The 24,267-nt window shown below is 37.3% G+C and overlaps 1 long non-coding RNA gene across 1 annotated transcript in view; it reads right to left on the reverse strand.

The window, feature by feature from the left end:
* Nucleotides 1-3,704: 3,704 nt before the first annotated feature.
* Nucleotides 3,705-24,267, reverse strand: part of LOC138849114 (uncharacterized) — a 42,590-nt gene continuing 22,027 nt past the window's right edge. The window contains exon 3 of the long non-coding RNA XR_011387533.1: nt 3,705-3,955. This is a non-coding gene — a long non-coding RNA (uncharacterized lncRNA). The remainder of the gene's footprint in view (nt 3,956-24,267) is intronic.

The following is a 24,267-nucleotide window of genomic DNA, read 5'->3' on the forward strand; positions in this document are numbered from 1 at the left end:
GTGCACAGGGGTTCCAGTTTCTCTCTATCTCAACTCATTATTTGCTGTTGTTTTGATAGTAGCTATCCTGTTGCATACGATGTGGTTTGATTTGTATTTCTCCCATAACTAATAATGCTGAACATTTTTGCATATGCTTGTTGCCATTTGCATATACTTTGGAAAATTGCCGGTTCACATATATTGCCCATTATTTTCTTTTAAAGTTGTTCATTCATTTTAATTTCATTTGAATGGAAGATACACACACACACACACAGGGAGAGGGAGAGGGAGAAAGAGAGAGACAGGGAGAGAGAGAGAGAGAGAAAGAAAGAGAGAGACCTTTCATATGTTGGTTCAGTCCCCAAAAGTTTGCAGCAGGCAGCACTAGGTAAGACTAAAAGCAGGAACTCAAAACCCAGTCTGTGTCCCCAGTGTGGATGGCAGGATAGAAATACTTGGGCCATCGCATGCTGCCCCCAAAGGGTACACATTATCAGAAGGCTAAAATTCAAAATGGAGCTGGGACTTGAACCCAGGCACTCCAATATCAGATGTGGTCATCCCAAGTGGGGTCTTAACTGCTGTGCCAAACATATACCCCGGCCCCTTTTTTCACTGAGTTATTTTTGATGTTTAGTTGTGCAAGTTATTTATTAAATCCAATCACTGACCTCTTATAAGGTACATAATTTGCAGATAAATTTTGTAGGTTGCCTTTCATTCTGTTGATTTTTTTTTCTTTTGAGGAACAGTTTTGAAATTTGAGATAGTCTCATTTGTCTGTATTTTCACAGAGCATAATTATGTTCATAGTCCCATCGTGTAAACCCTTAAATATCTATCTTTGGCAGAATGGTAAACTATGGCTTACTTTTACATTAGAATGTTTTACAACAATAATTATGAAATAACTACTAGTAAATCAATACCATAAGTAAATTCCACACACATATTCCTTGTGAAAGATTTCAGCTTTAAACATACATACTGTAACCTTTATTTATTTGAAGTTCATAAATTGAAAAAGTTAATCAACAATTTCACAATTCAGAGTGATGGTTATCTTGAGGCAGGGAAGGCTGGGTAGTTTTTGTAAAATGTTAAGGGAGTCTTCTGATGTGCTTTCTTTCTTTTTTTTTTTTTTTTTTAATTTGTTTATTTGAAAGTCAGAGTTACACAGAGAGAAGGAAAGGCAGAGAGACAGAGGTCTTCTTCCATCTGCAGTTCACTCTTCAATTGGCCCCAACAGCCAGAGCTGCACCTATCCAAAGCCAGGAGCCAGGAACTTCTTCCGGGTCTCCCACGCGGGTGCAGGGGCCCAAGGCCTTGGGCCATCTTCTACTGCTTTCCTGAGACACAACAGACAGCTGGATCAGAAGTGCAGCAGCTCGGTCTTGAACCACAGCCCATAGGAGATGCCAGCACTGCAGGCAGTGGCTTTGCTATGCCACAGCGCCGGCCCCTTGATGTGCTTTTTAATGGTATTTTTGTTGGTTTTGACGGTAATCACATTTGTAGATTTATGGTTGATAACTATTTGAACTCTGCACATATGACTTAAACATAATTATCTATGTAAGCTATATATCACTAAAAAAAAAAAAACAATAAAAAAGGCTTATCAAGAAACGAAGACTGGGTTACTAATTCCATAGCCTGCCCATAGATTTTGAGGCTCAAGTTTTTTCTTATTTTACATAAGTTTCAACTCAGTCAAACATTGATTTCATTTTCTGTGTTTTACAACCACATCTTAAGTAAAATAATCTTGTTAACATTTGTTACTATCAGCACCTTCATGGCATCACTGATATTTGTAACACACAAAAGAAAACAGATTTGTAAGCATACCCTGGAAATTTTCTTAACTGCATTTATGCTGCTTGGAGAAGAATATCGTCATTTCTGTACTAAATCATCTACACAAGATAATTGAGGGCATAGAATGCAATTAAACCAGCTTGGTAGATTTTTAGTAACAGGAATCTAATACACTTGGAGATTTGGGAGTGAGCTGAAAATCTTATTTACAGCCTTATTTCTAAAAGCTTTATTAATTATGAGCCTCATTCTTGTGAATTTGGCTGACTAGTTGGTTTTGGGAAACTGGCTGAGGGAAATGGGTTTTATTTACTTCCGATCCATCTATCTCTGAAATAGAATGAGGATAATATTCTTAGTATATTTTATATCTCCAGGCATCTAGAAATGGTTTCTGTAAAGTAGAATCCAGGCAAAAATCAAATAAATGATCTTACTTTAATTTTTTTCATCTCAAATAAGCAATCCAAATGCATATACATGTAAGAAACCTCAAGATAATATTTAAACCACTAATTAATATCTCTATAAACTTTAAACACCTGATGCAACTATTTCTAAGTAAAATAATTTAGGCATTGATTTACATTCCTAAATAAAGGGCTAGAGATTTTAAATCTGACTTTGATGAATCCAGGGTGAATGATACCCTTACGTTTCTTTCAACAGCTTACGTTTGCTTCGGCATGTGAGCACACTTAAATGTGCTGTTTCTGTGGTGCACATCAGAAGGAATTATTAAGGGCAGGTCTTGTGGCTCAGCACATTAAACTGCTGCTTGGCACACCTGCATCCCACACCTGGCTGCCTGCTGGAACCCAGGCTATTCCTTGTTTGTCTCCAGCTTCCTGATAACGTATCCTGAGAGGCTGCAGGTGAGAGTTTGAGTGCTTCTGTCCCTGAAACCCATGTGGAGATCCAGATGGAGTCCTGTTCTCCAGGCTTTGCTTTGTCTCAGCCAGTCCTTTGCAAGCATTTGGGAAGTGAACCTGCAGATGAATTCTCTCTCTCTCTCTTACTGTCAATCTGCCTTTCAAGTAGATGGAAATAAATAAATGTTTAAAAAGAAGCAATTATTAACTTCATACTTTTTGTGTAGTTAACACTGTTTTACATTTGATTCTTCAAATCATTCAACCTGTTAATTCATAATTTATATTTTATTATGATTTTCATATCCTTTACCACAAAGTAACTAATGAATATAATGGCATACAATCAAACTAGTGTTTAACAGTCTCTTATTTTGATGTTGTATAAGAAACACTTCATTTTATTAAAATGAAGAGCAGTATCATATTCTTAATAAAAAAAAAAGTGAAAACTGACTCAATATGTATGTTTTTAAATTTATTGAGGACATGACATTTAACAAACCCTTTAATATTACATTTGGGGTTTTTTATTAAATAACATTAATGTTGCTATTGAGCCATGATATACACAAATAAAATGTACATAAATATTTGTGTAAAATAATTTTTGATGAAGTCTTAGGAGTATAAATGGATTTATTGATGCTACATTTTATAATGTTTCCTGAAATAATGGATTTTAAAAATAATTCATCAGGTATATTGTAAAGTTTAAATACTTGAAAGAAAATAAGTAAGGAAGAGTAAACTGTATATCATATATAGCTTCAATCAAGCTCTTCAATGCAATATGAGTAATAAGGCTTTAGTCCTGTGTTGGAGTTTCCGGCAAGAATCTGGACAGGTTCTGTTTCTTTTAGTACTGGTATAACTTGGATGACCTTTTTAATCAGTTCATATTTTAATGTAATTTTTAAAAAGTAAAATTATAACTCTCAGGCAAATGTAAAATAAACATGTGTCAAATATTTCATTTAATTCATTAGTAAGTGAAAGACTAGTAAAATGTTATGACTGGTTCAAAGCATACTTAAAAATTTAGAGTACTTTTAAGCAATTTCTCAGAGAAACTTTAGGATTAGACTGCTAAATTGGTTATTAAACTCTTTAATTCTAGTTGTTCACAAATATTGGTTGTTATCAGTCCTACAGACAGGAATTGTTTTCGTCTTTGTTGAAGAAAATCTTCAGATTAACGAAGAACCAGTTCCGTGATGTTTAATAATGAAATGAATCAGGCATATTCTCCTAGAAAATCTTCAGGTAGTTTTGGCCTATATCAGACACAAAAGGAATTGTCTTATTAGTTTTTCTGATACAAGATAGATGCACAACTTATCTTTATACTAAACAGAACTTGAAACTTTCAAAAAGAGTTTTCCCCACCTCAGGCCACATTGCCAAAAGGGATGAAATTATCCTTAATTCAAGAGCAAGCCTACAGGTTATTAAATACCAAGACGGGAGATATGTGCTTTCAGGAGGTGCAAAGAACTGTGGGCGTTTATACTCCAAGTGATGCAATGAAATTGACTGTAACTAATAGAGTGTGAAATAGTCTCCCAAGGAACGTAATGAAGTCCTAAAGAAAACAGTTTAATACAGCAGTGGATGGAGGTCTTGAAAATACAAGCAAGGAAAATCACTGTATTGGAAGTTGATTTTTAAGTTGTTACAAACGTATTACTGTCTCTAATTTTGTTATTTTCATTCATGAGTAGCCATGTGTCATTTTAGTGTAGATTCACCTAATTTACGTGTACCCAGAAAACCTCATGGAATCAGAGAATCCAATCCTTACTGGATTCCATACATGCCAATGGCTACAGCAAATATTTGCTACTTAGATAGTGTTGTGTGGAGACACGCATTATAGGGAAAGTTTTTAAGTTGATTTCCCTGGCAGGTCTCAACACTGATTTTGTGCGTGATTAATAGTCTAGTCACATATTGTTAAGTATACTGGTTGGTATAAAAGTTTTCCCTATAGAAATTTACTCCTTGGGGTCTTCTCTGAGAGCTTAAACTATCGCTGGGGTGAACAGAGTTTTAAGTGTGCTCTTGTTATAAATGGATTATGTTACACTATGAAAATAAATACAGTACATTTTAATAAATGTAGTGATAATAGGAAGGCATTGATAGTTTAAATGAAAACTACAAATTTTATACTAATTGTACAGTTTATATTTATTATGAATACTTCACTAAAGATTCCCAAAAAGAATTATTTCTGTCATATATCACTATCTTTTTAAAAAATAAATGTTGGGGCTGGTGCTGTGGCTTAGCTTGTGAAGCCACTACCTGCAGTGGGGGCATCCTATATGGGGGCAGGCTTGAGTCATGGCTGTTCCACTTCTGATCCAGCTCTCTGCTATGGCCTGGGAAAGCAGTAAAAGATGGCCTGCAGCTCTCTGCTGTGGCCAGGGAGTGCAGTGGAGTATGGCCCAAGTACTTGGGCCCTGCACCCCATGGGAGACCAGGATAAGCACCTGGCTCCTGCCATCAGATCAGCGTGGTGCGCCGCACTGGTCGCGGCGGCCATTGGAGGGTGAACCAATGGCAATGGCAAAAGGAAGACCTTTCTCTCTGTCTCTGTCTCTCTCACTGTCCACTCTGCCTGTCAAAAAAAAAAAAAAAGAAAAAAGAAAAAAAGATGGCCTGAGACCCTGTGCCCCTGTGCCCACGTGGTAGAGCTGGAAGAGGCCTGGATCCTGGTTTCAGACTGGCCCAGCTGCGGCTGTTACAGCCATTTGGGGAGTGAACCAGCGGATGGAGGATCCCCCACCCTGCTTCTGTCTCTCTGTCACTCTGCCTTTCAAATAATAAATAAACAAATCATTAAAAATAAATGTTACCATCATACCATTTCTTCATGCTAAAATTTCATTTTTTTCATTACATTTGTTTATTTCTCACACATGGATTTAATGAATATCAGCTGTAATTTTTCTTAGAACTATTTTAAACAAGAAAAGAAGAATACAATGTGTTTATGGTCAATGTGTTCTATATTTGTTTGTCTATATTTAATTTGATTTAGCCATTGACATTGCAATTTTGTAGTAATCTCCAAAATGTTGGCCCTGTTTTCCATGTTGGCTTAGTAATTAAACCTCAATTAGACTGATACCAATGATGCACCCATAGTCTTTCACATTTAAGAGTACTGAAACACAGTTTTTTTCAGAAATTGAGTACTGCATGTATTTCTTATTTTATCATTTTTACTCTTTATAAAAATGTTTATAGTATGCCCATAAAATGTAACCTATGACATCCAAAAGAAAACACTTTTGTAATTTAAAAGATCTTTAAATATTACAATAGATCAAAGATCTCCACTCTACAAGCAGTGTTTTACAGTGCATTGTTATATTAAGACTTACTTTTTTTTAAGATTCATTTATTTACTTGAAAGTCAGAGTTACACAGAGAAGAGGCAGAGAGCAAGAGAGAGAGGTCTTCCATCTGCTGATTCACTCCCCAGTTGGCCGTAATGGCCGGAGCTGTGCCGATCTGAAGCCAGGAGCCAGGAGCTTCTTCTGGGTCTCCCATGCTGTTGCAGGGGCCTAAGGGCTTGGGCCATCTACCACTGCTTTCCCAGGCCATAGCAGAGAGCTGAATAGGAAGTGCAGCAACCAGGACTCGAACTGGCACCCATATGGGATGCCGACACTGTAGGCGATGACTTTACCCACTAAGCCACCAATGCTTGCCCCAAGACTTACTTTTAATAATGATGAATCACTGGATCCAACAAACACCAATTAACAGCTACTTCTTGCATCCATCTTGTTTTAGGTACTGTCCATCTCCCGGGGTGCCCCATGACTCAGCGTTCTTCAATAGATTTCTCTTTCTCTGCCTTGGATTATTTCAAAGTCATCAGGCTTTTTGGGACTTGGTGAATCATTATCACGATCTTCATCCTCCTCCTCCTTCTCTTCCTCCTCCCCCTCCTCATTCCTGGCTACATCACATTCGGCATCATGACCTGCCTCCCAGAAGCCACATCTACGACACTGTCTGTATCTTTCTGATAATGTCCTGTCCATGCTTTGCTGATAATCATCCTGTAGCTTCTCAGTAATTTTCTGGTCTTCTCCCCCTGCTCAGAAATAAGAACTGATTGTTGTCTTCTATAGCAAGACTACCAGTGCGTGTGTTTTTTCTCAAGCTCATAAATCTCAAAAAGGCCTGTTTTCTCTTTTCGTTACCTAAGTCTCTGCTTCTTACTAGATGGGTTCAAGATCTTCATCCTCAGAGACTGAGGGTTTCACCTGTGTCGCTTGGACTCTCTGGCAGCATTCGTCTTCCAAGGGATCCATAGGAAAATGAGAAACCATTCACAGGACCAAGGCCTGTGTAGGGCTACTCCACAAGGCACAGATCCTCTCTTATTACTCATATTAAGAGAATTTTTACAAACTTTATTTCTTTATTCTCATTTTATTTAAAAGGCAGAGCCAGAGAGAGAAAGAGAGAAAGAGAGAGAGAGAGAGACAGGGAGACAGAGAGACAGAGAGTGCAAGTGAGCTGTGGCTGGGCCAGGCTGTAGCCAGTAAACTGAAACTCAATCTGAGTCTCCCACATGGGTAGCAGGAACTCAAGTACTTGAGCTAACACTGCTGCCTCTCAAGGTGCTTATGAGCAGGACATTGAGACTCAAACCTAGTCACTATAATATATGGGATGTGGGTGTCCCAAGCCATATGTCAACTGCTGTATCAAATGCTTGACTCAATTTAGACATTTTTAGATTATATTAAGAAGGATTCACCATAAAAAGATTCCTTTCATCCTAAATACGATTATATCATTTAAACATAAAAGTTCAAAAAATCTGTAATTTTAAAATTTTATATTTGATAATGATAGATACTATGTGTACATGAACATAAAAATTCCAAGTAAATTTGTTTTTATTTTGCTAAACTATGAAAGCCAATGTTTTAAGGTCGTGAAAAACATAGATAAGTTTTATTCATATAAGTTTTTTTCTATTTTAAGATACTTTTACCATTGTATTTAATTAATCAGAAAATAAGGCTAAGCAATTTACAAAATTTGTAATTATTGCTAAATGAATTGTGACTAATTTGAGATGACTCACTAAAAAGATGATTAAGTTGAACCTGTCTTAATGTCATATATTTATTAAAGTGTTTTTGAAAATTGGCTGCATAGACATTTTAACAAATTTTCAGCTATTAATTACAGTCATTAAAACATTTTTTAAAATAACTAAATATCTAAAGGGCCTCATGGAAGGTTATCTTGAATATGGATGCATTGAAAGCAATTTCTGAATTGTAATATTTTAACTAAGCCATTAGAAAAACCAATTATTTTCACAGCAAATTCACAGTAAAAACACAATTAAAACCAAATCTATGAAACAGATTTTAACTGTTGAATAGAGTCCTAAAATCAGAGTTTCAGCAGAAAAATGTATAAAGCAGATATTCATCCCTAAAAGGATAGTTGATCTGTATTGCACAGTTTCAGCATCCTAATAAGGTGCTATTTTCACATATGATTTGCTATAACATAGGATGGGAATGATATTTACTGTTTAAATGTCTTTCTGAAACTAATATTTTCTATCTATTTCACTGTTGGTAGAATAATCTAGGGTAATTAAGGATATATCTATTGCCTATGATTGTATTGTGTGTCACTTATCTATATTTTTAAAATATTTTGTACTCTTTCAACTTTCTTGCTTTATAGGACCAGTGTACAATCCACAAATATTTCTACTAAAGAGGAGTGAAGCTGTTGTAATGTTTATCAGCCCAGAAACCACATTGAGGCCTTCATTCTTAAGATGCAAAAATATTAATTCTCAGGATTAGTACCACGCCAGTGAATGCCACTGAAAGCATTTGCATTTGTATTGCCTTGACCTGAAGGAAATACAGTATGTTTTAACTACCAAAATATTACATATACTTCAAAGAACAGGATTTATGACACACAAAAGGACGACAATCTTTAATGAAAGGGATCAACTTAGATTTCACAAGACCTAAAATTACTGTGTTAGATTTTATTGGTGACACTTTATGTCCATAATACCAAGCTAGTTACTCTAGTTTTGTTCTAAGTACTGCAGTAACAAATCTCTGACATTCAGAATCTTTTGAACTTCTAGAGGAACTAGGAAACAGGTGTAGCATGTAACTCCTTTGTCAGTCACTCTGATTTCATCACTGACAGCACTGTTTAACATTGGGAACTTGGCAATATGCAGCAATGAGAAGTATAGAAATTCTGCCAGTAACTTAGCTACTCTCTGATCCTTGATTTATGGAAAATTGTCTCATGGGCCCTGACAAGGTGCTTGGGGATGGAGGGCATTTAAATGGCTTCTCAGGTACAATCTTGTTCTTTGCAGGTTAAGTCTCATGATAGACTCCGCGCACGAAGGGATGTCATACTTCCAAATCTTACACTCATAATGTGACCCTGGTTTAGTTATGAATCAGAGTTGGTTCATAGAAGCTCACATAGACTTATAGGTTATTTATTGTATTTTTCAGAAATGTAATGAGCTGGCTTTTGAAGTTATGATTAAAGAAATGATATGAAACACTGAAGTAATACTCCACTTTGACCACTTCCTAGTTATTTTACGTTTTACTATTATCTGTATGTTTGAAGTTGTTTTTGTGTTTATATATGCATATTGGAAACACAAAATTGCATGCTTTGTAATCAGTGATATAGTGTTTACAGTTTGATATAACACAAGTTGGAAATTCACTTATAACACAAAAATTATCAAATACTGCAAATCAATGCTATATTTATTTTTAATGACTATACATAATAAAGTGATGCATAAAATGTTAATAATAGATATTAAATTTAAAATATGTTATGATTGTAGTTATTTGTGCATAGTACAAAAATCTTGATGGAATATTTCTCTAATATTTGAATATGATTAAGCTGATTCAGCAAAGAAGTGACATATCATTGATGAATAGAGTAAGAGCTGTATTTCTTTTTTAAAAAAGGTTATTTATTTATTTGATCATGATCAAACATTAGATCAAAAGCTCCAGCCCTATTCAACCTGGTCCTGGAGTTGTCGAGCCTAGTGCAAGAAATAACAAATATGGTTTAATACCGAACCGAATTGACCCTAAAACAGCATTCTTATTGGAGCATGGCATACACAACCCCCTTAGACAGCACTTAGCATGTCTAAAATCTATATGTTTTGAAGGACAGCTACAGCCAAGGAGTACATATGATTTTGGAGTGTGAAGAGGGACACTGTAATCTGGGTGTTAAATCAAGCTAATTCAGTGTGGAGGTTAACTCTTGTTTAATGAATCATTCCCAGTTCCTGTGGTGACTCCTTCTATGCTGCCCAGGGTACTAATTCCCACCAGGATAGAGATAAGGGGGGCCAACTCTTTTGAGATTTGGGAAGTGGTAGGGAAGGGAATTGGAATGGGCACTAAGGTATTGGCAATGATTATCATAGATAAGACATAGGCCAGTGTGTAGAGCTTCAGCCAATTAGTGGTTAAGTATTGGGAGGCATAAGTTCCACAAAGCACATCCCTTAGGTAGGAAGGAGACATTGTGACAAGTGATGTAATTAAATTGGATATTTTGAGAATTTGAGATTGGGGAAATGTGCGACAACAAAGGATACTGAGGTTAGTGGACCAAAACAAAGGGTGTTACTGTAGAAAGCATTATTTGTCTGATCTTTGTCTCAGAATATTACATGGTGAGTGGTGTCAATAAAAGTCTCGGTCATCATTCTCATGAATGAGACAGTGATTATCTAAGCCTATGCTGCCTCCATAGGAGTTGGCCATCAGAGCTAGATGCCTACATGAGAGGGGCTTTCACTGGAAAACTCTCTAGTAAAATAGAGAAACTCTATCATGGATATGTTTGTTGTGGATGAGAGACAAAAGAGGAGCAAGAGGGATTTGGGAAAACATTTCCAATTATTGGTGAGAATAGTGATAATGAAGTTACAGGAGTTATTTTGGGATCCCAGAGAATATCCATGAAAAAAAAAAAAAACACAGGCTAATAGAAGCAGAGGAGAACTGTAGCATTTAAGATGAAGTTTGTATAAGTGGTCCCCATAACACTATGAGAGGGTGTCCTTCCTGAATTATGCATGAACACCCTGACATCCGGTAGAAGTTGAATAACGTATAAACCCTCTGTCTGAGCCCATTCCCTTGGAGGAGTTGGCCATGCCTCTATGGGTGAGCTACACGCCACTAAACAAATCCAGCTAGAACAGTCACAAGAAATATTGGCTAGAAAATCAACTGCAGCCTGAAGTGTACTGATAAAGATTGAAACATTAGCTAGAAGTATAGTTAGGAAGTGTACTAACAGAAACAGTAAAAGAGGTTGTATGTGTAGGGGTGGGGCAGGGAGGCTCATCTTTACTTCTCTGGGCTCCCATCAAAGAGTAGGCCAAAATCTTCTGGGGGTTCTGTTGACAAAGTTCCATTTGGTCCACAGACTTCTTGGTTTTCAGAGCAGTATTGCTTTATCCCAGTATGGTGGACCCAGCTGGAGATGTGACGTTCCTTTATTGCTATATTTTTGGAAAGTAAGATAAGGAATAATCTTTCTCAGTTGGGACATGGGGAAGTCATCCATCCAGATTTTAAGTGGAACCTGTTTACCAGATTCATATGTGGGATAAGCTGGCAAGCTGGCCTGTGTGAAGCCCATGATCATAGTTTCCCTTTTGAAATTGGGCTAAAGCAATAATGTATTTGACAGTTGTAGCTGTGTTTTTCCAGAATTCTTGTATAATTATTGTCAGTTCAATAAAGTTTATTGGCTGAGTCTTCCTGGCATGCAATCCTAACGGAATAAAGCCAACATAAATCTGTGCTATTTTGTCCTCCAGGAATATTATAATCCCATTTATGCTTGTCTTTGCTACACTGTTTCTGAAACTGTGTACCTTTCATTTTGATTAAGTAAGGTATTTGCATAATCATAGGTGTGTTGTACTACTGCTTGTTTTTATATCTGACTTAACAATGTTTAGAAGGAAAATTATGCACTTCCAGGTAAAGTCAAATATGGAAATCAACTTATGCCTTCCATCCATCCATTTATTAGGGTTCTCAGTAAAACTTCCTGTATCTCTTTAATTTGATTTAAGTCCTGAACTGTAATGGGAACTTGTACTTGGAAGGTCTCACTGTCTCATGTAGGGGTACATTTGGTCTCACTGTCTCATGTAGGGGCACATGCCAATGGCTTCCATGCTTGGGCTGTGGGCTGAGTCCCAAATCAAGGGGAAGCAGCCCCCTTATCAGAAAGAAGAGTGTATAGGAAGTCTTTGTTTTTCAAGGGGCAGTTTTCTACAATGGCAGTTCTTTTGACTTAGTCTCACAGTGGGCTCTTGGAGGTAGATTAAGTAAAGATAGTATGGCTGGATCCAGCTTGCAAATCTTAGAAATCATGATTTTTTATTAGTTCCACAAAGACCTGTACATAAGAGATTTTATGCATACCTACATATATATATATATATGGTTTAATATATATATATAAGATTTTATATATATATAAAAGGATTAGTTATTTCTTCTTTACAGGCAGGGATCAAACTTGTAGCCAATTTTTAAGAACACATCCTAATGATAGTTATGTGGTTCAGAGAGTTGTTTTCCCATTGGAAAAAGAATAGAAGAGAAAATGGGGCATGTATCTCTTCCTATTCAAAGGGGAGAACAAGTTATCGCCCCACTGGGGGAAAATTACTAAATTATTTCTGTATTTCCAGACTTCACCATGTAGCCTAACCTCCTGGGTTTTCAAACTTAACCAGTGCTCATTGTGTAATCATCTTCTGAGTTTCTGGATTTAACCAGTGGTCACCATGTAAGTAACACAGTTTTGAATATCGCTAAGTGTCTTTGATTTGGGATCTTTCCTCTTGTCTGGGTAGAACCTACATTTGGTCCATATTCTAACCTGGCATTTCCTAGCTATTTAATGTTTAATTTACCTGGACCTTTGTCAGTCCCAGAATCTAGTCCACTGTTCTTCATCTGCTGGCTTAGGCAGTGAAATACATGTTGCAGTTCATATATGGCTGTTGAGTAACATGGGTGTTGTGCCTGGCAGTAGACTCCACATGGATGCATAGTCCTAACCCCTAGACAGACAGGTAACAAGTTCTCCCTGGGAATTTTTAACCCTTTGTGCCAGAACTTGCTAGGTACCTAGAGAGGACAGGGAAAGGGTTGCTGGAGAGGATGGGAGTGCAATGGAGAAGTAAGCTAGATCTCTGGCTCAATGCCACCCAAGCAATGGCCAGACGTCAGAGACAAGGGAGAGAACACACATCCCTGATACCCTCCACCAGCTTGCATCAAACACAACACACAGGACAGGTCATGTCTGCTATACAGCCATAGGCGAGGAGTCTGTTCTGAAACCAGATCCCACCAGCAGTGAATGACTCCGGTGCATAAAACATTAGATCAGTATAAAAGCACAACGTAAGTTTGGCATCATTTTATATCCTAAAAATGCATTTCATACAATCCAAATTATTATCACTCCAGTTCAAGAGTCCTATGCTCTGAGGTTTCCAGGGATCCTACTGGACTTCTCAAAATCAAAAGACTGAGTTTGGAACTTTGAATCTTAAAAAAAGTCAGAAATTCATAACATTTAGTCAAAATAGGATCTTAGATTATTTTAAAAGTAATAATCCATATAGCTTGGCGTTTTAATGAGACCTATGGGCTAGATTTGATCAAGTGATCAAATATTTTAAAATAAGCAGACAATAACTTCTTTAATATTTAGTTCTCTAAAGCAATCAAAACTCAATAAAGACAACATGGGACACAAGAAACCTTCCATGTGATATATAAAATCCTGTTTCCTAGGTCAGTTACAAAAAACAAAGCAAAGCCTTGATTAAAAGGATTAGCACTTGACATCAACATATGATCCCACTACTCAGGGCAGTTAATACATCAAGGAACAAAGAGATGAAGATCAGGTAATCCTGTTATCAAGACTTCTTAGATCTAGGAACTGAAGAAAGCAGTCACTGACAACATGCAAACTGCAGAGAAAGGGGGAAATCTAGAAGACATGTAGAAAGAGTTAAGGAAAAATGGATTTTCAGCTTAAAAGATCAAAGCTTCTTGTGAGGTTAAACAGGGTACCTGTTAGATTGACTGTAACTAGAGGCATCCTTCCTCCATGACATTTGTGAAGAGTGGGAGCTGTGGACAGAAACTACCTACTAAGTAAAATGAGAAAGACCGAGTGATGAGGTAATGCGTTTAGAAGAGAGCAGAGAGTGAGTATTCGTTGGTCTCTCTCTATCTCTCTCTCTCATATATATTTAATTTATTTATTTGAAAGAAATACAACATAGAGAAGGAGAGAAGGAGAGAGAAATCTTCCATCTGCTGGTTCACTACCCAGATGGCTGCAATGAACAGGGCTGGGTCAGGCCGAAGCCAGTAGTCAAGAGCTTCTTCTGCATCTCCCTTTTGGGTGGTGGGGCCCAAGTACTTGGGCCATCGTCTGCTGCTTTCCCAGGAGCATTAGCAGAGACTTGTATCAGAAGTGGGGCAGCTAGGACTTGAACCAGTGCCCATATGGGATGCTGGCACTGCAGGCGGAAGCTTAACTTTCTACCCCACAGCACTGGCCCCGCCTTGGTATCTTACAAGATATTCCTGACAGGACTGGCCACGGGGAGTGGATAGGAGTGTCATTTTAGTGTGCCTAAAATGTGGAAGTTTTCTTCCAGTTGGAAGGAAGCCTAGTGCAATCTTCTCCACTCCACACTGGTTTATCCTATCTTGGAAGTCTTTCCTCAATAAGCATTCTAGTGGCATTTAACTGCTTGACCCATGTCTATTTAGGTTCATCAAGAGACTTTGGTCGTCATCAAGGAAGGCAGACAGAGCAGGAAAATGTCAAGGTGGCTAGTTTAAAAGAAAGAGTGAGCAAGCCTTTGTTTGCATAAAATATTCCTAACAGAACTGGCTGAAGGGAGTAGACAGGTGTATGCTTTTACCATGAGCCTGTAGAATGTGGAAATTTACTTCTGGCCAGCAGGAAACTTAATAAAATCTTCCCCATTGCACTAGCTTATTCTAATATGGGAGACTTACAGCAGTGAGTGGCATCATGGCATTTAATTGCCCAACTCATGCCTGCAGGAGTGCAGCAAAGGACACCTTGGCTGCTGATAAGCAAAACAGACATGGCAGGAGAAAGGACAGAAATAGGATAGACATGAAATATTCTCAGGCTATTAGGCAGGTTTGCTCAGGACTTATCACTGCTCTTAATCTCTCCTGGCTGGCTCTCCAAACATATGTTAGCAGAGAGGGCTGGAAAACAGATCCTTGTTTTCCTGTAAGGAAAGAATTTCAGACATGAAACACAGAGTGGCAGTAGGAAGCTTAACAATGTTGAACAAGACAATGCATCCGACAGGCTGCATGGACATCTCTTCAGATAGATCTGAGAGTACCCATTCTGCAATCTTCCTATCATTGCTCTTTCCTCCTACCTCTTCTTTTTGGACCAAGAACTTACGAGGTGTGAAATTAATGAAGTTCCTCTCAAGGCTTTATAGAAGATTCAGGAGTCCTGTGGGCACCAGACAGAGAAGATTCTCCTAGGGTACTTCAGGATGGAAAGCTATAAGGTACGGGGAGGATGGGCAGAAATTTCATGTATAAAATGCTGCGATGCTTCTAGGGCAAGCTTCTGCGGTTGTTTCATTCTGTGCTGCAGGAATCTTTTTCCTTTATCTCCTTTCACACATAGGCTAATGTCTACCTTTCTACCTAACATTTTCTCCACTAACACTTTTCTTACCAGATTCCTTTTCTCTACATGTGGATTCATACCAAAGGATGAATGTAGACATTCATAACAGGCACTTGTTTCCAGCCTTCATTCCTATGCGTGAGTGGGAAAGGCCCTTAAATATCACTGTAAATATCAATTAAGGATGAGGCTCTTTTGTCCCAATTTTTATTTTCTTTACATATAAGATAATTTGCATGTGTGAAAAAGATCATGGCAGGGTGATCTTCATAAAACATAAAGATTACTCCATATCCACACACAAAAACCAGATGCATCTGAATTAGGTTTTGAAGAAAATTCACTTAAATATCATATGAATACTGGATTTTGCAGGGTCTAGCTTACTTATTGTGAAGGTATCACATCCAATACCCCTATATGAGTCTGCACATTATTCTGGGTAAATAGCAACTTAATGAAATCAACATATTTTATTATTTTAAGTATCAAAATGCTCAATATATATTCTGTCAACAGAAAATATAAGATAATATTCAACGTGTGAAAAGATAGAAAAAACAGAAGAGAAGTCAGTTTCTATTGTGTTATAACTTTTCTAGCTTTAAATAACTTTTGCCTAGGGTGGGATTACTTTGCACTGCTGTGGGGAGCAACTCGGACCAGACTAAGTTACTGGAATTAAGACTTATTCTATGCATCTGCTCTCTCACAATATGGCACTGAGAAGGGAGTAAACAACTTCTATGCAGCTGCCTCTCGCCAACTTGAGTGATGACCTCCAGGAGCTGATCCTGCTCCTGATTGGAGGAGAGAAGCGTACTCGGCGTGTGGGTAGCAGAGTTGGGATTGGTGGAAGAGGACTATAAAGGAGGAGAGAGACAACATGCACCAGGAACATCCAAGGGGAACATCCGGATAACACCTGAGCAGCCCCCGAGAGAGCCGGCTGGCGGTGTGCCACTCCCCCGCGGAAGTGGGGAAAGTGGCAGGGGAACTGCCCTTCCACGGAGGTGGAAGGGTCCGCAGCCAACCCGGGAAGAACCAGCAGCAAACCCGGGAAGGGCCGAGCAGACAAAAGAACAGCGCAGGGTCTAGTGTCGTTCCTCCTTGAAGAGGGGGAGCGACACACTGCTTGTTAAGATTTACCAGCAATGCACACCACCTAAATTTCTACAGCAAAAGCATCTGTAGGAAATAGTAGAAGTAATCTGATTTCATAGTTGGAATGCTTTTATCTGAATTCTAGAGTTATTTTGTAATTGCAAGAAATAGTGAATTATTAGGAATAGTTTGGCTAGCTAGTTCCTCGCCTAACAATATATTGTGAAGAAAGTAGTGTGATGTCATAATATTTTAATCGTAGTGATTGATATTTAAAGGATTAATTGATGTTATTTTTAATGACCTATAAGCATAAGTAGACATAAGTTGTCAGAGCACTGACTCAAGAATCAAAAGATTTTACTCTGGCACAAATTATCTAGACATGTGTAAGTAAACCAGATCAATTCTCTGGTCCTCAATTTTAAATCTGAAAAATAAAAAGGATTGTACTTAATGGCTTCTGAACAGTTTCTCTTTCAACTATAATGTTCATTAATCTCTTGTTACTCTTGCAGAATAACACTTAATTCATGAGATACACACTAAAGCATTTAGGTTGAAGCTTTATGATGTAAAATTAACTCTGAAATGATTCAGACAAAGTATGTTTTCTACATATTTTCATGTATCGGTTTCCCTATGTATCACTTAGACTGAGACAGACAGAGAAGGCAAAAACAAATCAGACAAACTTAACAATTATTAAGAAATGGTGACTAAATGGAGAGTGTATTAAAACTTTAAAGAGTTGAAAGCTTTTTAAAATAAAAGTAGAGATAAAGCATGGATAATCCTGTCATAAACACAAAAAGTAATAGCAAATGGAATGAAAATGAAAATACATTACTAATGAAATTGTTCAAAATACTCCCCACTGCATCCTTTTGCTAAAACTTGGAAAGAAGTTGTTATGAGCTTATGCCCAATCCTGCAAAATTCATAGTTTGAGACCCTAACTCCCCAATGGATAGTTCTAGGTTGTGAGGCTTTGGGAAGTAATTAGGTTAAATAAGATCATGTGGGCTGATGAGAGAGACAGAGAGAAAGGTCTTCCTTTGCCATTGGTTCACCCTCCAATGGCCGCCACGGCTGGTGCGCTGTGGCCGGCGCACCGCGCTGATCCGATGGCAGGAGCCAAGTACTTCTCCTGGTCTCCCATGGGGTGTAGGGCCCAAGGACTTGGGCCATCCTCCACTGCACTCCCTGGCCACAGCAGAGAGCTGGCTTGGAAGAGGGGCAACCAGGACAGAATCCGGCGCTCCGACTGGGACTAGAACCCGGTGTGCCAGCACCGCAAGGTGGAGGATTAGCCTAGTGAGCCGCGGTGCCGGCCGGGCTGGTTCTTCATTGATGGGATTAGTATTTTCATAAGAAGATATATGTGAAAAGATCTGGTGAGATACTACCATATGCAAACAAGGAAGAAAGCCCTATGTAAACACTAAATAGGGTATCATGATTTTAAATTTTCCTTCATCTAAAACTGTGAGAAGTAATTTTCTGTTGTTTAAGCCACCCAGCATATGGTACCTTGTTAGAGTAGCCCATGCTAAGATAGATGTGCATCTTTCTGCCTGAAAGTTCAAATCCACACCATGGGTCTTCAGATGTTCATGAGAAATAGGAAAAAAAGAAGGAGTAAGAATGATAACAAAGGCTGCTGGTGGCATGCCCTGTCTTCTCCCTGGCCAGATGTGGGCAGAAGGAGTATAGGAATGGGAGCATTTGTGCTTTATGTTTAAGTAAACATGGTTCAAGTTAGAAACATAGCCCAATACTGTTCTACAATGAGATCTGCATAGCGGGGAGACACAAATAAGGAAACAGATAACACCTCCTCATTGCCTATACCTAGCATGGGTAAATAATCTATTTATTATGTTAGTGTAACAGCAAGTAAAGTAGGCTGATGGATATAAAGCATATGTGAATATAACTAGAACAATTGATTAACTTGAAAAGTTTTGGAACTTTCTGCTTTCTACCCCAGTGTTATAGTTTGTACTTTTAGTGCAAAATCAATTTTAAGTTTGGATTTTCAAATTGAGCTACTCTATTCAGTTCTAGTCCCACATTAGATGCCCTTTTGTCTTTTATAGTCACCTTTAACTTCTTAATACTTCTAATTAGAAATTATTTCCAAAATACACTTCTTAGAAGTTCTGAGGATTTCTGTTTTTCTACTGTAAAGTTTTAGAGAAAGACTATTTTTCCCTCTGGCTTAATTCTGTTTGGGGAAAAGTGTCACCAGAGACAACTTTGCAATTTTTGTGAAGTCTCTTTGAAAGTGTGTTTTTACTGAGATTTATAGGACAGTTACACACTGCTTAATTGCAAAGGTTCTATTCTCAAACAGTAATTTACAGGTAAAATATTCAATTAAAAGAACTTAAATTTTTCAGAGATAATTGCTGATATCTAGCATTTCAGCTTTCAGGGGAATCCTATATACATTTGAGAAGTATATAGGTTGCTCCTATGGGAAGATATCTATTTTAGGGTCCAGGATAACATGATTTTCTTAGAGTATGGTGAGGAGCCCAACATAGCATATTGAAGCTTGTTTCACTGAGTTTAGTATCTAGGTGAAGGCCTGTATGTACATCCTCAAAGTATTTTAAGAACAGAATGAAAATAAATGAATAATAGCATCAACTGTACCAGAACAGATATTTGTTTGTTCTAATACCCATATTTTCTATATTTAGTATAGAGAGTATTATTGTTAGTTAAGATGTAAGCAAGGCATTGGACTAAAGATGCTATTTGTTCTTGTAAAGAGCTGGAAAACTTTTTAAAGATTTATTTTATTTATTTGAAAGACAGAGTGAGAGAGAGCGAGAGCGAGAGCGAGAGAGAGAGAGAGGAGAGGCAGAGAAAGGAAGGAAGTCCTCTATCCACTGGTTCACTCCCCAAATGGCCACAAAAGCTGGGTTGGTCCAGACCAAAGCCAGGAGCCAGGAGCTTCCTCCCAGTCTCCCACATGGGTGTAGGGACCCAAGCACTTGGGCCGTCTTCCACTGCTTTCCCAGGAGCATTAACAGGGAGCTGGATTGGAAGTGGAACTACTCAGACCTGTGATCATAGGGTATCCTGGCACTGCAAGTGGAGGCTTAACCTATTATGTCACAGTACCAGAGCCCCTGGATAAAATTCTGACAGTGTGGAATTCTACATTAGAGAAAGAAGACAATTAACACAATAACCATCTAAACATGTATGTCAAAAAATCCATGATGGAGGCATGACTGCTGTATCAAAAGCACAAGTTACGTGTGTAGATTAGGAGTAGACAACATAGATGCAAACTTTCATGAATGTGAGATTCCTGAAGCTCCTTATAGATTATTCAGATAGCAAGGTTGGAGAGAGACAGGACAGAGTTTCTTTAGTCTAAGGAAGCTGGTGAGTAATCTAGTCTGGTCTTTGAGATTATTCGGTATGAGAGGTCATTTGCTGTCCTTAATGATTCAGGGGACAAATATCTTTTAATTCGTTATCTTTAAACAGTAACATTTGCTAAAAAGTTTTATTAATTGACTTTAACAGACTTCCAGGTTCTAAAGACTTGACCAAAACTTTACAATGGCTATGTGACAGATCTAACGTTCAGACAGCTTCTAAATCCGAGTTCAACGCTATTCTTACCACAACAGGAGGAAGAATTTACCATTCTAGGGATTTTACAGCATGCATGCTGCAAGTTTCAATTAGAATATTAAATTATCCAGGATAATTTATTTCTTAGTAAGGCTGCTTAATAATGATATTAAACTTGGAGATATAAACAGTATTAAATTACTCTTCTTGATTGTTTTCTGAGTTGAAAGTTCTGACGTGCATTTCATAAACCTCACAATGTCCTGGAAAGTCAAATACTGGTGCCCCAGCCTGGTGGATACTAAAACAGTGCATCTCTTCTTTTGCTTTGCTTATTTTCCTATTAAATTCCCCTTACCCTCAGCTTCCCGGGATCCCATTTATTTGCCCTGTCAATTTTTGTCTATGGCTCTACCTTTGACGGAAATCCATCTAAGGACACAAACATATAGAGAAGCAATTTAATTTTCTCACATAGTATTTCAATAATAATAGAAATCCAAAGAACCAAAGACTGGGGCTAGTAATGAACCTTTAATGAGCCCTGGCACACGTTAGACATGGAACCCTAAGGATAACTAGGTGGAATTTCTGCCCAACATTATCCCAAGTTGGCAGGGTTCCTGGCCCAGCATTAAGCATCTAGAGGGGAGTAGAATGTGGATTAGAGTTTTGTTTTCCCTCCTGTCCTCCAGGCATCTGCTCGCTCCGTGGCCCAAAGCTTAGGAAGGTTTCATTGTCTGACTCTGAATTTGATTCAAAGCTCTACCCTTGGAAATACATCTCAGAGCCAAGAGCAAAGCCAGTCATGAGCCTCAGGTGGTTTGCCCATTTGATTCTCTGCTTCATTAGTTTGCTGTGGCCAAAAAATTTTATCTTGTGTTCCATGGTGCATTTTTTAAAATATGGATTTATTTTAAAAGTAGACTCTAAATACACTTTTCTTCTTTATATTTTTTTCCTATGGTGTACTTTAATGTGAAATTACCTATTTTCCTTAAAAGGAATGCTAATACAGTTCCAGAATTTCACTCTAATGACCAAAATAATATCCAATTTCATTATAAGCAGCAATTACAGCTTGTGCAATAAGGGATTATTCTCAATTTATTTTGCAGACTAACATTAATTTTTTCTAAAAATGAATATTTCCCTTTATCAAACATAATTATTATTTCTGGTGTTCAGATCACTGCTAGAGTATTAAATAGAAAACTTTAAACAGTATTTTTTTCTTATTTTATTGTTTTCAGATTTATACTGGTAATGAGTGTGAAGTTTGGATTATTAAGGTGGAAAAAGACTTTATATAGTTAGCTGCAAATTATAGAAGTACATAACCATACTAATATCACTAAGATGGGCCAGATGCCATAGTTTTAAAATATTTTATTTTATTATTATTATTTTCATTTTATTTAAAATGCACAGTTTTTTTTGTATTTCTTAAATACAGATTTAAGAACACAGTGATACTTCTCCCCACCCTCCCTCCCAACCATCTTTCCACCGCTCCTTCTCCTATACCTCCAATTCCCACTTTTAATTTTCACAATTATCTACTTTCAGTTCATTTTATACTCTTAAGATTAACCCTACACAAAGAGTTCAACAAATAGTAAGAAGAAAAAAAACATTGTTTCTAAGCAGAGAGACAAGAGCTGTAAACAAACATTGAATCTCAAAATGTCAATTTCACTTCTATGCATTATATTTTTGTACTCTATTAGTTACCACAGATCAGGGAAAATGTATGGTATTTGTCTTTTTGGGAGTGGCTTATTTCACTAAATATAATGGCTTCCAGTTGCATTCAATTTGTTGCAAAAGACAGGATTTCTTTTTTTTTTTTTCTTGCTAAGCAGTATTCCATAGTGGATAAATACCATAATTTCTTTATCCAGTTAATGGACATCTGGGTAAATTCCATATCTTAGTTATTGTGAATTGAGCTACAATGAACATGGAGGTACAGATCACTCTTTTATATGTTGATTTAATTTCCCTTGGGTAAATTCCCAGGAGTGGGATTGCTGGGTTTGATGGTATATCTATTTTCAACTTTCTAGGGTATCTCCATACTGTCTCCCACAATGGCTTTATTAGTTTACATTCCCACAAATAGTGGATTAGGGTGCCTTCTTCCCCAACTCTTCACCAGCATTTATTGTTTGTTGATTTCTGTATGAGAGGTATTCTTAACTGGGGTGAGTTGAAACCTCACTGTGGTTTTGATTCACATTTCCTTGATGGCTAGTGATCCTGAGCATTTCTTTATGGTGTCCATTGGCCTAAAAATATTTTAATATAAAAATATTTTTGCCTCCTTTGGACAGACCTAGGTAGTAGTTAGAGATCATTTCAGAAAAAATTGTTGATTAATCTATTTTTCCTTTTTTTTCCTGACTGAAAATGCACCCTGAGAGTAGACTCCTTGATGTAGAAGCCATTCTGGTTTAAAAACTGCATTTGATATGGTGGTATCTACACTGGGGATGAGACATTTGCTAATTAATTAACTAATAGCTTAATTGTATTTCCAACATCATAACCATAAAATTGTAAGTATTTCTGTGAAAATATATGCATGTTTAAATTGTATATGGCTTTGTTGATTTTTGCTAAAATTAATGAATGAATTTATTAGTATCTAAGCTTATATTTTCTTTTAATTTTGTGCTTTGAGGTTTTATTCCAGTCTGGCTTTAGGCTAAACACTTCATTCTCTTATCACTTGTTGAGTCACACTCTTATACACCAAAATGTTTTTGACTTTCAGAACAGAAATACTGTTTGAATTTTATTCATGGATTTTCTTTGAGTGCTTCAGTGTGCATGTTAGCTATACTTTGATCATTTTCTCTTAAGAGTCATAAAATAGATTTCAAGCTTGAGGGCTGCATAATATTATAAAATGTGAAACTATACAATATTTAAATTCTTATGGAAATTCCTGTCAAACATTTTCTAGGAATTACACTGAACACGGCTAACTTTAGATTCCTTCCTTATTTCCCTAATGCAATTTCAGTGGCAGGAAAGCATAGTGCTTATGAAACTAAAGTTACATATTCAATTCTGAAAAGTCTCTTAACTTGGCACAGAAAAATACTCTCATTGACAACCACCAACCTCACCATCAGCTCCTCAGCTCCGAAGGTATTAAAACATACCATGGCTTATAAGGAATATTGCTGAGAGCCCAAGGATGACATTGTGCTATCTATTTAAATTACTGAGAAATTGACAATGTAATGGTATTGGAAGCTGTACATCCGCCCTCTATTTCATTTGGTCTTTTATATTTTCCAGCCCTGTAAATTAGGTAGGACAATGTCAATAGAAATGGCCAATGGGCTATGAACAGAAGTGAAGACACTGATATATAATGCCATTTAGTACAACTCAGCCCATGGAAACTGAGCTGGCTGGGACACTTTGACCAAAGAGTTGATTGGTGACACACCACATTTTGTGTGAGAGGGGTTAAATTTGTTGTGTTTTAAGCCCTGAGATCAGAGGTTGTTATTACAAATTAATATAGACTACCCTCGCAAATACTGATATTAGAACCAAAATGGGAGGCTTCTGTGACGGAAACCTAAAATATGGGCAGCTGTGAACTGATATGAAAGCCTAAACAAAAAATGGTGATTCATTTTATACAGTAGTAAAATATTTGGCAAAATGCACAACTGCATAGTTTGAGGAGATAGATTATATACCTAAAAGAAAGCAACTAAAGCTAAAAAAAAACTCCATTATTAATAAAAGATATCACTTTAGGGAAAGAGAGGCTGAACAACTTAGAATTTTTTGTCTTTATAAATGGCTGTTTGTGTGTTTGGAAGGATAGTATAAGATGATGGTTTCAGGTACCAGTTCATTGGTTTGTAAGCATAAAAAAAGGAGGAGAATGGATGATCCCAAAATAAATGCTATTGATATGTAACATATATATCACTGACTGATAAAGTGATTGATAAAGTCATGCTTCTGGATCAAAACAATAAACATGAGATCAAGAAATCTTTGAGGGGGA

The sequence above is a fragment of the Oryctolagus cuniculus genome, chromosome 3 (assembly GCF_964237555.1).
Source record: "Oryctolagus cuniculus chromosome 3, mOryCun1.1, whole genome shotgun sequence".
Classification (NCBI taxonomy): Eukaryota; Metazoa; Chordata; class Mammalia; order Lagomorpha; family Leporidae; genus Oryctolagus; species Oryctolagus cuniculus.